At 49.7% G+C, this 13,874-nt stretch overlaps 1 long non-coding RNA gene across 1 annotated transcript; it reads right to left on the minus strand.

Moving 5' to 3' along the window:
- Nucleotides 1-17: 17 nt before the first annotated feature.
- Nucleotides 18-12,113, minus strand: LOC120880271. Its single transcript, XR_005724994.1, has 2 exons — nt 12,026-12,113; nt 18-93 (listed from the first exon to the last, which is right to left on the minus strand). It is a non-coding gene; the product is annotated as an uncharacterized LOC120880271 (long non-coding RNA).
- Nucleotides 12,114-13,874: the final 1,761 nt, after the last annotated feature.

The raw sequence follows: 13,874 nt of genomic DNA on the forward strand, positions 1-13,874 counted from the left end.
TTTTTTTTTTTTTTTTAAATTTCGATGTGCTGTCGGCTTCGGGCTCGCCTCGCGCGCGGTCAAAGCCGCGGCGGCGGGACTATCGGAAGGTTCCTGCAGGGGGAGAAAAGAGACCCGGTCAGGCGGCCCGGGGCCCGGGGACACGCCCGGCACACGCGCCGCGGGCAGCGCGCGGCCCGGGGCGACGAGGGAAGGGGCACTGTCCGGGGACGAGGCGCTCTCCGGGGACGGGGCACCCACCGCGGGGGACACCGGGCACCCACCTCGCGGGATCCACCCGGAGGACGGGGCTCCCTCCGGAGGACGGGGCTCCCTCCAGGGGACGGGGCACCCACCGCGGGGAACACCGGGCACCCACCGCGCGGGACCCACCGCGGGGAACTGGGCGCTCAGCCCGGTGACGGGGCGCCCTCCCGAGGAACGGGGCGCCCCGAGCCGGCGCACCACCCGGGACGGAAACACGCCCGGCACACGCGCCGCCGCGGGCGCCAAGAACGCCGCGCGGCCCGGGGGGGAAGGGGCGCCCCCCTCGGGCTGGGGGCAGCGGCCGGCGCCCCGACGCGCCCCGGCCACGCGGAGGCTCCTCCCGAGGCCCCCGCGGCCCCGGGCGGGCAGGGGCGTCTCCCCCGACCCCAACCCCGCCGAGGCTGGCGCGCGCCGAGCCCGCCGCGTACCCCCGGGGTCAGCGCAGGGCGGGCAGGGCGCCCGGGACCCGCCTGCCTCCTCGGGGCTCCGCGCCGCCCCCTGCGGGCCGCGGGGACCCTCCCCTCCCCGGACGCACCGCGGCCGCCCGGCTCCCGCTCCAGGTCGCCGCCGTCGCGGCCGCTCCCGCCGGGCCGGCTCATCGGGCCGCGGGGACCTCGCTGCCCAGCAAACGACGACGGTGGGCAGCCGAGGGTCGACGGAGGCCCCCGGCCCCTCCGGAGCTCTGGCAACCGCCCGTCAGCCGCCGGCGCCCCGAGGGGCCGCGAGCGAGCAGGCCACGGGCCGGCTCCGCTCTGCGCGCGAGACGAGGCCCCAGAGCCTTCTCCTCGGGCCCCCCTCCGCGGGCCAGACCCGCTGCACGTGCAGAAACCGGCTCAGTTCTCCTGAACCGGGCATCTGTGAGCGGGGTCAACCCGTGGCAAGGACGCTGGGGCCGGCGGAGGGGACAGCGAGAGACGAGAAGCCGGGGACGCGGGCAGAGCCCAGCCCGGGGCCCCAGGGGTTCCTCACATCGTCCGCCCCCCAGCGCCCACCCCGAGCCGGCCGCCAGGAATGCCCGCTGGTCCGCGGCCCGCGCCCAGGGTCAGCCTCCGCTTTGGGAGAAAAACCCTACTTGGATCGCTAAGCAGGCCCCTCCGGGTTTTCCTTCCTCTTCCCTCCCCCAGGATTTCAGGTCGAGTCAGCAGCTTGAACTCCCCGATCTTGTCTCTTTTTGTCGCCCCCTCCCCCGCTGCGTGCCAACACCCCCCCACACACACACACCCCTGCTGTCCACCCTTGGAGCCAGACACGGCCCACATCCCCAGCTCGGCGCCCCCATCTCCACCCCAGACTCCCTGCCCGCATCTTCCAGCCCTCTCCCCGCGCCCCAGCGCTTCTCCAGCGCGTGTGTTTCCTTTTCCGGGAATGCGCTTCCCGCAGGGCGCGAAGGAGAAACTGACCGTCCGCTGGGGGCTGAACTTAAAGACCTTGCTTTTATTAGCATGATGTTGTAGCCAACTGCCAAGGAGCCTCTGAGGAGGAAAGCAGCTTTCCATACATACACATACCCACTTCCCTGCCTCTGAAGCAACTTCAGATACCTGTTATTCTTGGGGGATGTTTTTGGTTCTGATCTTCTGGATTCCTGTTTTCGTAAGCTATCCGACAGACTTTTTATCTCTCTCTTGCAAATCTGGGCCTACATGTGACCATCTAATGTCACATCAATGAACAAGAGTGTTTGAATATTTTATTCAGTCATATCCCTTTTCTTTCTTTCTGCCCTTTTTTCTAGTTTGGTTCTTTTTTTCTTTTTTTTTTTCCGCCTTGTGATATTTTTGCAGGAAAATATATTCAAATAATTCAAATCAGGTTCTGAAGCTGTCTTATCAAATGTATAGTCATAATAGCCTGTAAGTATGCTGTGGGGGAGGAAAGGAAGAGTGCCAGGCCTTTATCCTTAAAGTCTTCTAATTTTGATATTTTGAGTAAAAACCTCCGAAGATATATCCAACCTTTTCCTGCATTTATCAATCACCAGTAATATGCTACGAGAGTCATATCTTTGCAACTTATACCCCGAGGTTCCTAGGGTGAGGGGGACATACAGACTGAAATCTACTGGGTGCTCTTTCTAAAACCTGATTCTCCTAATGCTTCCAAAATGAACACCTATCCATCTCACTCTGCATTCCCAACAGGTCAAACCAGGGAGACGTCATTGAAATAGACTTGGCATTTAAACTAAAACGTTTCGCAAAGCATCTTGGCAGACCTGTACCGAATGATGCCAGAAGCCCAAGGCCTGCGCCAGGTTCTGTTTTATCCCCCAAGCGCCGTCTTCCGCGAGTCACTGTTCGCACGCCTGCAGGTGTTGGAGGCGTGCATCTGCGTCGCACACACGGCCGGGCTGTAGGCACCATTCTTCCCTGTTGGTCATGGGAAGCAGCGTGTTCTCATCACGCGCACCGTGCTCAGCCCGCTGCAGGCTTTTTTTAATAGCTAAACTCTGATTTTTTTTTCATCCCAAGCAGCACAGGAAGCAATTGTTCCTCCTCCTTTCTGCTTGTTTCTCCAGTTACTAAGTGATTGCTTTCCACTTCTCCTATTCCGTGAGCAGTGTTATTAAAAAAAAAGTAAATATTTTGCCAAAATTCTCGCTGAAGTGTTTTTATGGCATTGTAAAATTCATAGAAGTTCTAATTAGAAAAGGAGCCAAAATGTCATAGTCATCTCTCAGCAAATACTGTCTAATGGTCCCTTCTGATGACTTTTCAGAGTTGAGCAATAAGAGATAAGCAAGACATCAGTAAAACGCTCATTCTGAATATAGTGTGTATGACAGTTTATTGTCTCTGTATACCAATGGTAAGATGCTGATGAATCATTTGTTCATAATGTTTAAAGTAAATATATACCTCTAAAAATCTCGTGGTTTTTTTTTTTTTTTTTTTTTTTTGTCATGCCATCAATTCATCTCTTCTAAGTTTTCTTCAGGTTGCAGTCTGCTTGGGCTTTTAATCATTGTTGTCACCCTGGACAGCACGATGTTCCGTTTGTTTGTGACTTAAATCCGGTGCCTCAAACATGGGCTCTGCAGGCTCCCTGGTCTGTGAGAGCCTTCCTGCGGCCTCCCAGAATAACACTGACGCTGGTTACTGACTTCTTGCCGTCACTGATACCCTTGTAGGTTATGAATTCGTGTCTAGTTTCCAGTTCGCAGCCTCTAACATTACGACTCTAAATTTTTCTGACTCACGGAACACTTGGCCTTCAGATTATTTTTCCCTCAATGTGTGATGATAATTTCCATTTCTCAAGCCTCTATCCCATTTTATTTCTGTATTTCTTTCAAGATGCAGTACAATTCTGAGCCTTCATTTTTGACTGCTCCCCATATGTTTAATGTGAGCCTTAACTACAGCAGAAGGTAGGAGACCAAAATGCTTTAAGGAAATAACAGATTAAATCAATGTGCTGGTCCACACTGGCTACCTATTTGCTTCCTAAATTAATCGTAGATATTGGTTTGAATCTATTATGGTCCTAAGGGTGGGGATTATGTGTATTTTATCACGCTCCTCAGCAAGAAATATGTATCAATTGCCTTTCTTCCTCGGCACCCATGAGGCAAGTTAGACCTGCCAACAACTTTCATTTTCATATTCTTCCTCTCCTCTTACACTGAAGATCCTTCACCCATTTTGCTTGGATCCACCCTACACATGTATATAGCTGCCAAGAAGTTAGGCATTCAGGGAATTACATCAACGACTTCCAGCCTCTGAGGAGCTACCGCGTGAATTCATCAAGTGTTTTTCAGTGCCTACTGAGTTAGGCAGCACTTTGAGGGAATCTATTAATTACTGGAGATTCAGTAAGATTACTTTATTAGCAAAAGTAACAGTATGATCTGCTCTAAAAGTTACTGTCACTTACTGCACTGCTTTTGTAAACGTTCATGTGTGTGGTTGTATTTCCACTGTTATTTGATTACAGGAATCATTGCAAGCTCAAGTGCTTGTAGGAGCCAGGTAGATAATGTAACAGGTAAAGCTGGAAGGATTTCTTTCCTAATTAGCATCATAGTTTTCAGCAGTGACATATTTCCATGTCAAATACAGAGGAATCCTGACTCATCTCTGGTTTTCCAGTTTTTAAAAGTGCCTTGCTTTTAGGCAATATTTCACTTCCCTCCTAACTGAAGGAAAGATGGTGTGGATAACCAAGTGAGAGGCAGCATTATGGAGCCATAGGGACTCACATACCCTGGTGAGGAGTCTTGTTGCTGCCAAGAGGAAATCGTGGCCCAGTGCTGCTCAGATCATCTAATCTTTTCAGAGAAACCATGAATCTAGAATAGAAAACTTGATATTGGGTTAGTGCCTTCTCTTAAGGATACCCACAAAACAAGGTCTCACATAAGGTCTACACAGAGGCTTATGTCTTCCTGCCTCGCTGCTAACTGCATGATAAGCTAAGTGTAACAAATGCCTCCCAGATTTGGCGTGTGTTTAGGCCTTGTTGATCTGAGTTCCAAGAACAGGCTGTTTTCAGGAGTGGAGGAAGTCTGATGAGGACGTCATTTGCTACATCCCGTTGTGGGGGGTGGGGGGGTGGCTCCCAACCTTCTCCCTTTACTCACACAGTCCCGCCCCAGAACTAGCTCATCTCTGAAAGCTGGAACTCAGAAACACATCACCTCTGGGCCTTCGCTGGTGGTCCAGTGGTTAAGAATCTGCTTTCTAGTGCAGGGATTGGATGCAAGTTTGATCCCTGGTCAAGGAACTAGATCCCACAGGCTGCAGGGCAGCTAAGCCTAAATGCCGACTATTTAGTCCGCTCGGTCTAGAGCCTGTGCCCCACAACGAGAGAAGCCTCTGTGCTATAACAAAGCCCCCACGCAGCCAAAGAGGAAACAACCCACGTCTAGCTGGCAACACTGCCCTTCCTCCCCCCGACGCACCACCTGCCAGCCTCCCCAGACCTGCACTCCGCCCCCTGCCCCTCTCTCAAGTTCATCAGCACTCCTGTCTTACGTCCTGACCAAGACTTTGAACCCCATTCTCACCAGCAGCCCAGGCCCTTCTACACTTTGCATGAATCTAACCATGACTTTCCCTCTGCTTGCCCCAGGCTGTCACTCTGCTGGAGGGAAAAAAAAAACCCTAGCTCTGCTGACTGGACAGGTGTATGCTTTCTGGGTCCAGTGGGGCCTTTGGTGCTGTGAAAGCGGCATGTTCCTCTTTGCTAACCGCCTCCAATTTCCATTCTCCAAACTGTTCCTCTCCAAATCCCCACTCACCCACTGCCCCTCCATCTCAGCAGTAGCCCTACAATCCAATTTCACAGAGACAATAAGACACATCAAGAAATAAACTGGTTTCATGTTTCCTCCATCCCATTTATCCTTACGTAACCCACCACCACATGTCTTAAGCTGACCTCACATCACATCAGAAATGGTCTATGAATGTCTTGTATCATTATTGGACTCTTCTGACATGACTTTTTTTTTGCAGGGATGGCGGGGTACTAAAGGGTTTGGTAACCTTCCTTTGGGTGGAAGCTGGAGTGGGGTCCTCCCTGGGGGAGTGGCCAGTCTCAGTGTCCATCAGGTAAGGACAAGAGTCAAGGTTTAGGAAGGCAGCCTTAGACCAAAGAAAGAGGAAATGCTTCCGGCTTTCTGGTCCACCTGCTCTTAGGTCTGGCGTCTCAAGTTGCCCTGGGTGCCCCAGGGCAGCAACCAGGAGCCAGGAAGGGAAGAGCTGCCTTCATCCGAAACGCCCTAAGGCCAGAAATGCGGGCTCTAAGGAGAGGGATCTTGCTTGGCTCTTGGTGGTGGGTCCCCCCACCTGCCTGTGAGGAGGGGTTGGGTATCTTACCCTCCTCCCAGCTCATCATCGTGGATACAGGGACAGATGGTCAGTGAAAGAAAGGGGCGCGGCTTCCCCCACCCCCACCCCCACAGCCAGTAAGGAGATTCTGGGAGGAAAGGGGAAACCCCGAGGCAGAGGCGCGCTTCTCTCTTTTCCAAACCTGCCAGCCTGGGGCTGCTGTCCTGTCTCTCCTGCCTTGTTTGGTCCCGGGTCCTCATCCACTTCTCTCTCCACTAGCTGCTTTCCTTCTGTATTTAAATACGAATGCCTTCTCCCAAATTTTCAGTTACAGTCTATGTAATTGACTTCCTTTCGCTTCTAATGAAACTGCCCTCCCAAAGGTCAAAACTGACATCCTAATTAACCAAACCAATGGCTACTTTTTAAATCTCCAGCTTTCTTGACCTTTGTGAAACAGTTGGTGATGCTGACTTTCCTCTTTCCCTGCTGAGATGCTGGGCCTGACTGGCCCCGGAATGTCACACTCAACATGCCTTAGCTTGAGGCCCCCAGACTGGCACTGCCCTCACCTAGTCTCCCGTGCTACGTGCTTCTTTCTACAGCATCCTACGTACACAGCGGCCTGCCTGCCTAACTCAGAATGGGCCTCAAGTCCTCGCATCCCCCGGGCCCACTTAACTGTTAAGGAAGAGTTAAACATGTAAATTAATCCAGAGAGGTCTCTCAAACCATTTCCACCAGTGTGGCTGGCTTACGGTCTCATCACACTTGGCTTGGACTGTTGCAGCAGCCTCCTAATCCTGCCCGACTCTAGTCCCTCCCAGCTTCAATTTAGTTCTCAAACCACCATCAGAATTGTCCCTGGAGGGATCACTTCTCAACGTGAAAGTCTCCAACAGGTTCCAATTCAAGACAAACTTCATTCTTTTTAGGCACCCACAGCCCACATTAACCTTGCCCCTGGCTTTCATTCTGGAATCGTGTCCCATCCAGATTTGCCTCCTCCAAACTAGTCACACTGACTACTTCTCCGAAACGCTGTGCACCCTCACCCTCTGTTTGTTGCTCATGGTGTTTGCTAGGTTTAGAATTCCTGTTTCCCTACCTCCACTGGAAGACTTAAAGGCATCCTTCAAGAAACACAAATGTGTCCTCCTATGCTCAGATGTTCCCGATGCCAGAAGACATAGTATGTTGCTCATCTTGGCTCTTAAAGCAGAATAGGATTCACCTTCAGGCTTTCTCTACCACCCCAGAACCTGAACATAAATAGCTTCTCAATAAATGTGTTGATTTTAATACACCTTTTTTGAAAATCCACCTTCGTCCTTCATATCCATATAAAATCTTTTTTCTTCATAAGGCCTCTTCTTTTTATTAAAGATTTTTTTTAATATGGACCATCTTTAAAGTCTTTATTAAATTTGTTACAATATTGCTTCTGTTATTTGTGTTTTGGTTTTTTTGGCCACAAGCCATGTGGGAATTTCATCTTCCCAACCAAGGATTGAACCCTCACCCTCTGCTTTGGAAAGCAAAGGCTTAATTAACCACTGGCCTGCCAGGGAAGTCCCTTGAGGTCTCTTTCCTTGGATCTGCTGAGTATGTGTTATTCTCTGCCTTCTGACTTTTAGTCTTGTTTTTCCATATTATCTATTACAAATAAAGGCATCCGCGAAGCTTTGGTCTGTTAAACATGCATATACTTCACAGGAAGGACTGTACTTGATGCTATGGGGGAGGCAGCTGAGAGTCTGGGGTCAAAGGGAGGTTTATTTCCTATGCATGTGTTACAGCTCCAATTATAAAAGTAGTTTCAAAGAATCAATTAAAGGAGTCCTCCCAGCCCTGCCATGGGTCAGTAGAAATCCTGACCTAGCTCTGAGAGGTGCGACGCAGCAAAACCTGACCAGACCGAAACCATGACCCCCTCCAGCCTGGCACACTGCCCAGCTCCTTTCTAATGAGTTAGAAATTCCCACCATTAGCAGTCACAGCCCAGGAAAGAAGACAAAAGTCTCCAGAAGGGTGCTGTGAAGATGTATAAATAGGCTGGCAAAAGAAGGAAGCTTCCCTAGACAGCATCCACTCTCATAGACGTAAGCAAAAAGTTAGCCAGATGCCACCTTGGCCTTTTCAGCAGAGACACGTGGAGACGACGTGAAAGAGCAAAGGCGGGTAAATCCTGTTACCCAGGAGGCAGCCGACAGGGTTCAGGACACACACCACCACCCCCAAAACTCAGAAGACAGAGAAGGAATCTGGGGCAAGTGCGAAGAGACTGAGAGCCACGCACGCCGTTTTGTGATCTGCCTGGGTACACAGTAACACCTCGGGGGGGCTTGGGGTGGGAGCAAGACTTCAGTGAACTGAGGCTGCAAGGAAGCGACAGACAGAACAGGGTTCAGAAGGTCATTCTCGGGAAGCCAGGGCCCAAACTCAGACCCATCCAAGTCCCTTGCCTTGACTCCAGCTGCTGGGCAAATGCTTCTTGCCTTATCAAACCTTTGTCAAGACCTTAAGAGGAGGGACCCTTAAATGATCTTTCATGTCACGTGATCATATAAGCAGAGGACCTTGAGCTCAACGGGAACTAGCGCAGAGCAAGAGGAAGTGGACACACCAGGGCCACGGGGATCAGGCTCCACGGAGAGGAAATCCTTCTGTGCCACGAGGCGCGAGTCCGCGGCACCGGAGGGCCCTGGAATTTCCTTTGCACAAGGACCTTAAGAATAGGGTAGGCAATTATCTACCAGGATGGTATGAACCGCTGGAGCCTGAAGGCAAAAGGTCATATGAGAGACTCCTTTGACCTGCTGACTCTGAGTATTTAGTCACAGATTTTTTAACTTTTTTTAAAAGTCAAATTAGATGTTGGGTTTTTTGTTTCTTTGGCTGTTTTTTTTTTTTTTCCCCTGTTCTTGGTTGTCTCCATTTTCGTGGAATTACTATTGCGTGTAACGTCATGTGTGAGCCCTCTTTCCCAAGCTACGTATTTCTGACTATAGAGAAGTGACTTTTCTATCATTTGCTGTCTTGAGACAGAACGACTTTGCACTCATGTATTCCCATAGTCTGAGTTCAATCGTTGCACTAAATTTGTCCACTTTTCCTACTGTTTAAATTAGGTTCCCTGGTTTGTCTTTATCCCAGGACATTCTCTTCTCTGGGAAGAGTCTCCATTTGGTGAATTATAAAATGGTTCTTTCCCTGACATAGTAACTTCTTTGATGCTGAGGTCTTGATGTGTATGTAACAGGGGAAATTAAAGTGTCTAGTACAGTACAATGTTAATACAATTAGAGTATGTGGAATAATTTGAAATCGCCTTCAATCTCCAGGTCCAATAATGGGTACCTTGGGTTTTTAACTCTAGGTTGTATCCAAAATAAAACATGTTATCACCATATTCTCCAGTGTCAAACTCAGGCTTATTGCCTCCATAAACACTTTGCACACTGATCTATCATCTCTGTGTTCTTTAATTCATCCATTCTCCCTGCAAAGACCAAATAAATCTACGCTGACATTTCAGCCATAAAAATGAGCCCAACCATCTCTGCTCTGCCTCCTTTTTCCTTTTAAACACACAGCTTAAATCTTAAGTCTTTCATAAGCCCCTTTCTCTGCTGTGGTGTATAAACATTTCGTTGCAACAACCTACTGTTCTCACTCTTACTTATAGGGAAATTCAAACCTTCTGGCTAAGGCAGGGTGTCAGGAAGCAGTCTGGCTGCGTGACTCAGCCCCCGGACCCGAGATGCTTTGGCTGGGAGCTCCAGTCTGAACTCTTGCCATTTGGTCACTGTTTGTCGTAAGACAAATCCTTTAAACCGTAGGGATTTCATTATCCTCTTTGGTCACACAGGGAAGAAAACGGCTGCCCTGCCTCCCAACCTGCCCCCTGGGATGGGTGCAGACCAACACTGACAAGTTAAAGGAGGCCAGGAATGCTGATCAAAAAGTAGCAATTTGAGCTCACAAGCCATTTCCCCCAAAGGTCAGTTAGACCCAGGAGATTTCTCCCTCCGGCACACACAGGAAGTCTCAGCCACATCTGTATTTAATGTACTTCCCTTCTCACTGGTCCCCATAAAGGTGAGTTTGGGGTGTGAAAACCATTTACCAGTAAAAGTTTCCATGCCCCTACATTTCAGAGCCCCAGTCAATGGCCCCCTTTATTTTCACTTTGAATGTAGTAAGTGTCTGCTCAATCGCAAAACATGGATATTTGTTGGAACATACACACTCCATCCCCTTAATGACCTTGACAACTGACTTCAACGTACATTACGCTGGCCTGGGAATTCCGAGACTGCCCACTAACCCACCGGTGGGTACTCTGTGTTGTAAAAACTCATTAGTTTTTCCAGTGCATCTCACAAGCTAATGATTCTTAAGAGAGAGAAACATAAAACCACGAGAGGACAGAAATCGTGTCCTTCTAAATTACAGTCTCGTCAAGAGGAAACAGAGAGGCGAGCCCAGCGACAAGTGACTGTACTGGGGAAAACCACTTATCCACCCGGAAAGGTGGATGAGGAACATGGCTACTGGGTTGGAAATGGGATTATTCCAATGCACCAAAATGAAAGAAAGCATTAGTGGAATTGGAGGGTTCCTAGAGGGGCTGGCTCGAGAGCTGTGCTTGATTCTGGCCTGAGTAGAGGGCAGGGATGGGACACGTATTGGTTAGTGTCCCTGGGCAAATGAGCATCGTTTCAGGCCTCAGGACAGGCCATGTGGGCATCTTGAGACGAGCAGGACATCTGAGAAGCAGCCTCTCAACCCTAATCCAGGCCTAAACATATGCCCTTCGAGGGTGAATAAACAGGCCCTGGGGTGGACCTGCTTGGAGATTCAAGCTTTATGGGTTTGTTTCATCAAGACTCTGTCTCCAGGATCTGGAGGTAGGATTTCTGTGAGCAGGGTTCGTTGGAAGGACTGATGCTGAAGCTGAAACTCCAATACTTTGGCCACCTGATGCGAAGAGCTGACTCATTGGAAAAGACCCTGATGCTGGGAAAGATTGAGGGCAGGAGGAGAAGGGGATGACAGAGGATGAGATGGGTGGATGGCATCATCGATTCGATGGACATGAGTTTGGGTGGACTCCGGGAGTTGGTGATGGACAGGGAGGCCTGGCGTGCTGCAGTCCACGGGGTCGCAAAGAGTTGGACACAAATGAGCAACTGAACTGAGCTGACCCGAACCCCAACCCTCACCATCACAGACAGGCTGATACAGAGCCACTCTCATTCTGTTTTCCTTGGTGCATCAGACAGAAAAGCATCCACCTGCAGTGAAGGACCCTGGGTCGGGAAAATCCCCTGGAGAAGGGAATGGCTACCTGCTCCAGTCTTCTTGCCTGGAGAACCTCATGGACAGAGGAGCCTGGGAGGCTGCAGTCCTTGCGGTCACAGAGTCAGATATGACTGAGCGGCTAACACTTCATATGGCTTCCCAGTAAGGAACCGCCTGCCAGTGCTGGAGACATAAGAGACTCAGGTTCAATCCCTGGGTCAGGAAGATCCCTAGAGAGGGCATGGTATTCTTTCCTGGAGAATTTCACTGGACAGAGGAGCCTGGTGGGCTAGAGTCCATAGGGTCTCATAGGGTCAGACACGACTGAAGCTACTTAGCAGTCAAGCAGGTAAAGAAGGCTCAGACAGGTGAAGTGACAGCCTCAGGCCCATAGATAAGAGACAAGCCCATCTCCAGTTAAGAGTTTCAGGAATGCTCCAGTGGGTTTTAACCCCATCCTGCCCGGAGGTGGTTCTGACTCCCAGGATACATGGAAACCGCGTTGCCTCCATTGTTCCTTATGAGAATGGCTGTGCTGGAAGGGAAGTGAGTCTGGACCCCCTCAGATGGAGTGCGCAGCTAAGGCAGACAAGCGTGGAGCAGAAGAGGGAGCAAGCCCTGTCTTTTCTGTGTGAGAGGCGGGGAGGCCGGGGGACCCGGGCGCGGGAGGGGGCGAGGCGAGGGGCCCAGCTTACTTCGGCTCCTGCTGCAACTCGAGGGAGAAGTCCTGCTGAGGCCTGAGCTGAGGCTCATCAGTGGGACAGCTGACCGCAAGCTCCTCCAGCGCCTCTGGAAGTAACTAAAGAACACTCGTGTACGTGAAGGAGGCAAGAGGACTTTCAGCAGGGATTTCACCCTGCCGGTGGGCAAGAGCTAACCACAGGGCTTTCCCAAAGCTGCCTGGCTGGAAGTGAGATGTGACGTGAAAGGCACTTACTCGTGTGCGAGTCTTTGCGGCCCCATGGACTATACAGTCTGTGGAATTCTCCAGGCCAGAATGCTGGAGTGGGTAGCCTTTCCCTTCCCCAGGGGATCTCCCCAACCCAGGGACTGAGCCCAGGTCTCCCACACTGCAGGTGGATTCTTTACCAGCTGAGCCACCAGGGACGCCCTGGAAGAGGCTCCCACATACCTGATGGAATGGCTTATCTAGGAAACCCAACAGAGCATCTGCAAGCAGCTGGTAGCAAAAAGGAGCTCCGTAAAGTCTCAGGATATAAGGAACAAGCAGGACCGGCCACATAATTTGCAGCAGCCCACTGCAAAATGGAAACGCAAGACCTTTTGCTCAGAAATTACTAAGAGTTTCAGAACAGTAGCAGCAGAGCGTTAAGCTAAGTACAGGGTCCCTCTGACAGTAGGACCCTGTAATAATGCATGCGTTGGAATGACCTTGAAGCCAGTGCTTGACTAAGGCACAGCTGGCCAAGTGCAAGGACAAACTCATAGAAATTTTAGATTTCAGGACTAAAAGAATACAACAGTGTGTGGATAAAGAGAAACTATAGCTGAAAAATAGAAGGAATAAAGTAGAGCCAATAGACATAGGGAAGGTATTGAATCACGGGGCAAGGGATTATAAGGATTCTTTCTAGTCATACAAATTAATCATACACTGGGACAGAAAAATGAACTTAGTTAACGCAGAAAACAATAGCATGAACTGTATGGAACCATATTCTCACATCACAATGTAACAATACAATTATAATTAAGGAGGAAAAATAAAATTCTGCAGAAACAAATCACATGGGAATTAAAATTTTAAATCCTGTATTAAGTTACATAGAGGAAAGTTACAGCAGCAAAAGTAGTTTTTAACACAGCAACCATACAAGCGCAACAGATACTTCCAATTAATAAGATGCCGACAGAACTGTGGTCAGAAAATGTATCTCCTTAAATATATACTAACAATAAAATGAGGATAGAAACATCACAAATTAATTCTGTACCTAAAGAGCTTCCAAGCCAGACTTCAGCAATACGTGAACCGTGAACTCCCTGATGTTCAAGCTGGTTTTAGAAAAGGCAGAGGAACTAGAGATCAAATTGCCAACATCCGCTGGATCATGGAAAAAGCAAGAGAGTTCCAGAAATCATCTATTTCTGCTTTATTGACTATGCCAAAACCTTTGACTGTGTGGATCACAATAAACTGTGGAAAATTCTGAAAGAGATGGGAATACCAGACCCCCTGACCTGCCTCTTGAGAAATCTGTATGCAGGTCAGGAAGCAACAGTTAGAACTGGACATGGAACAACAGACTGGTTCCAAATAGGAAAAGGAGTACATCAAAGCTGTATATTGTCACCCTGATTATTTAACTTATATGCAGAGTACATCATGAGAAACGCTGGACTGGAAGAAACACAAGCTGGAATCAAGATTGCCGGGAGAAATATCAATAACCTCAGATATGCAGATGACACCACCCTTATGGCAGAAAGTGAAGAGGAACTAAAAAGCCTCTTGATGGAAGTGAAAGAGGAGAGTGAAAAAGTTGGCTTAAAGCTCAACATTCAGAAAACAAAGATTGTGGC

This window comes from Oryx dammah, unplaced genomic scaffold (genome assembly GCF_014754425.2).
Source record: "Oryx dammah isolate SB20612 unplaced genomic scaffold, SCBI_Odam_1.1 HiC_scaffold_2, whole genome shotgun sequence".
Classification (NCBI taxonomy): Eukaryota; Metazoa; Chordata; class Mammalia; order Artiodactyla; family Bovidae; genus Oryx; species Oryx dammah.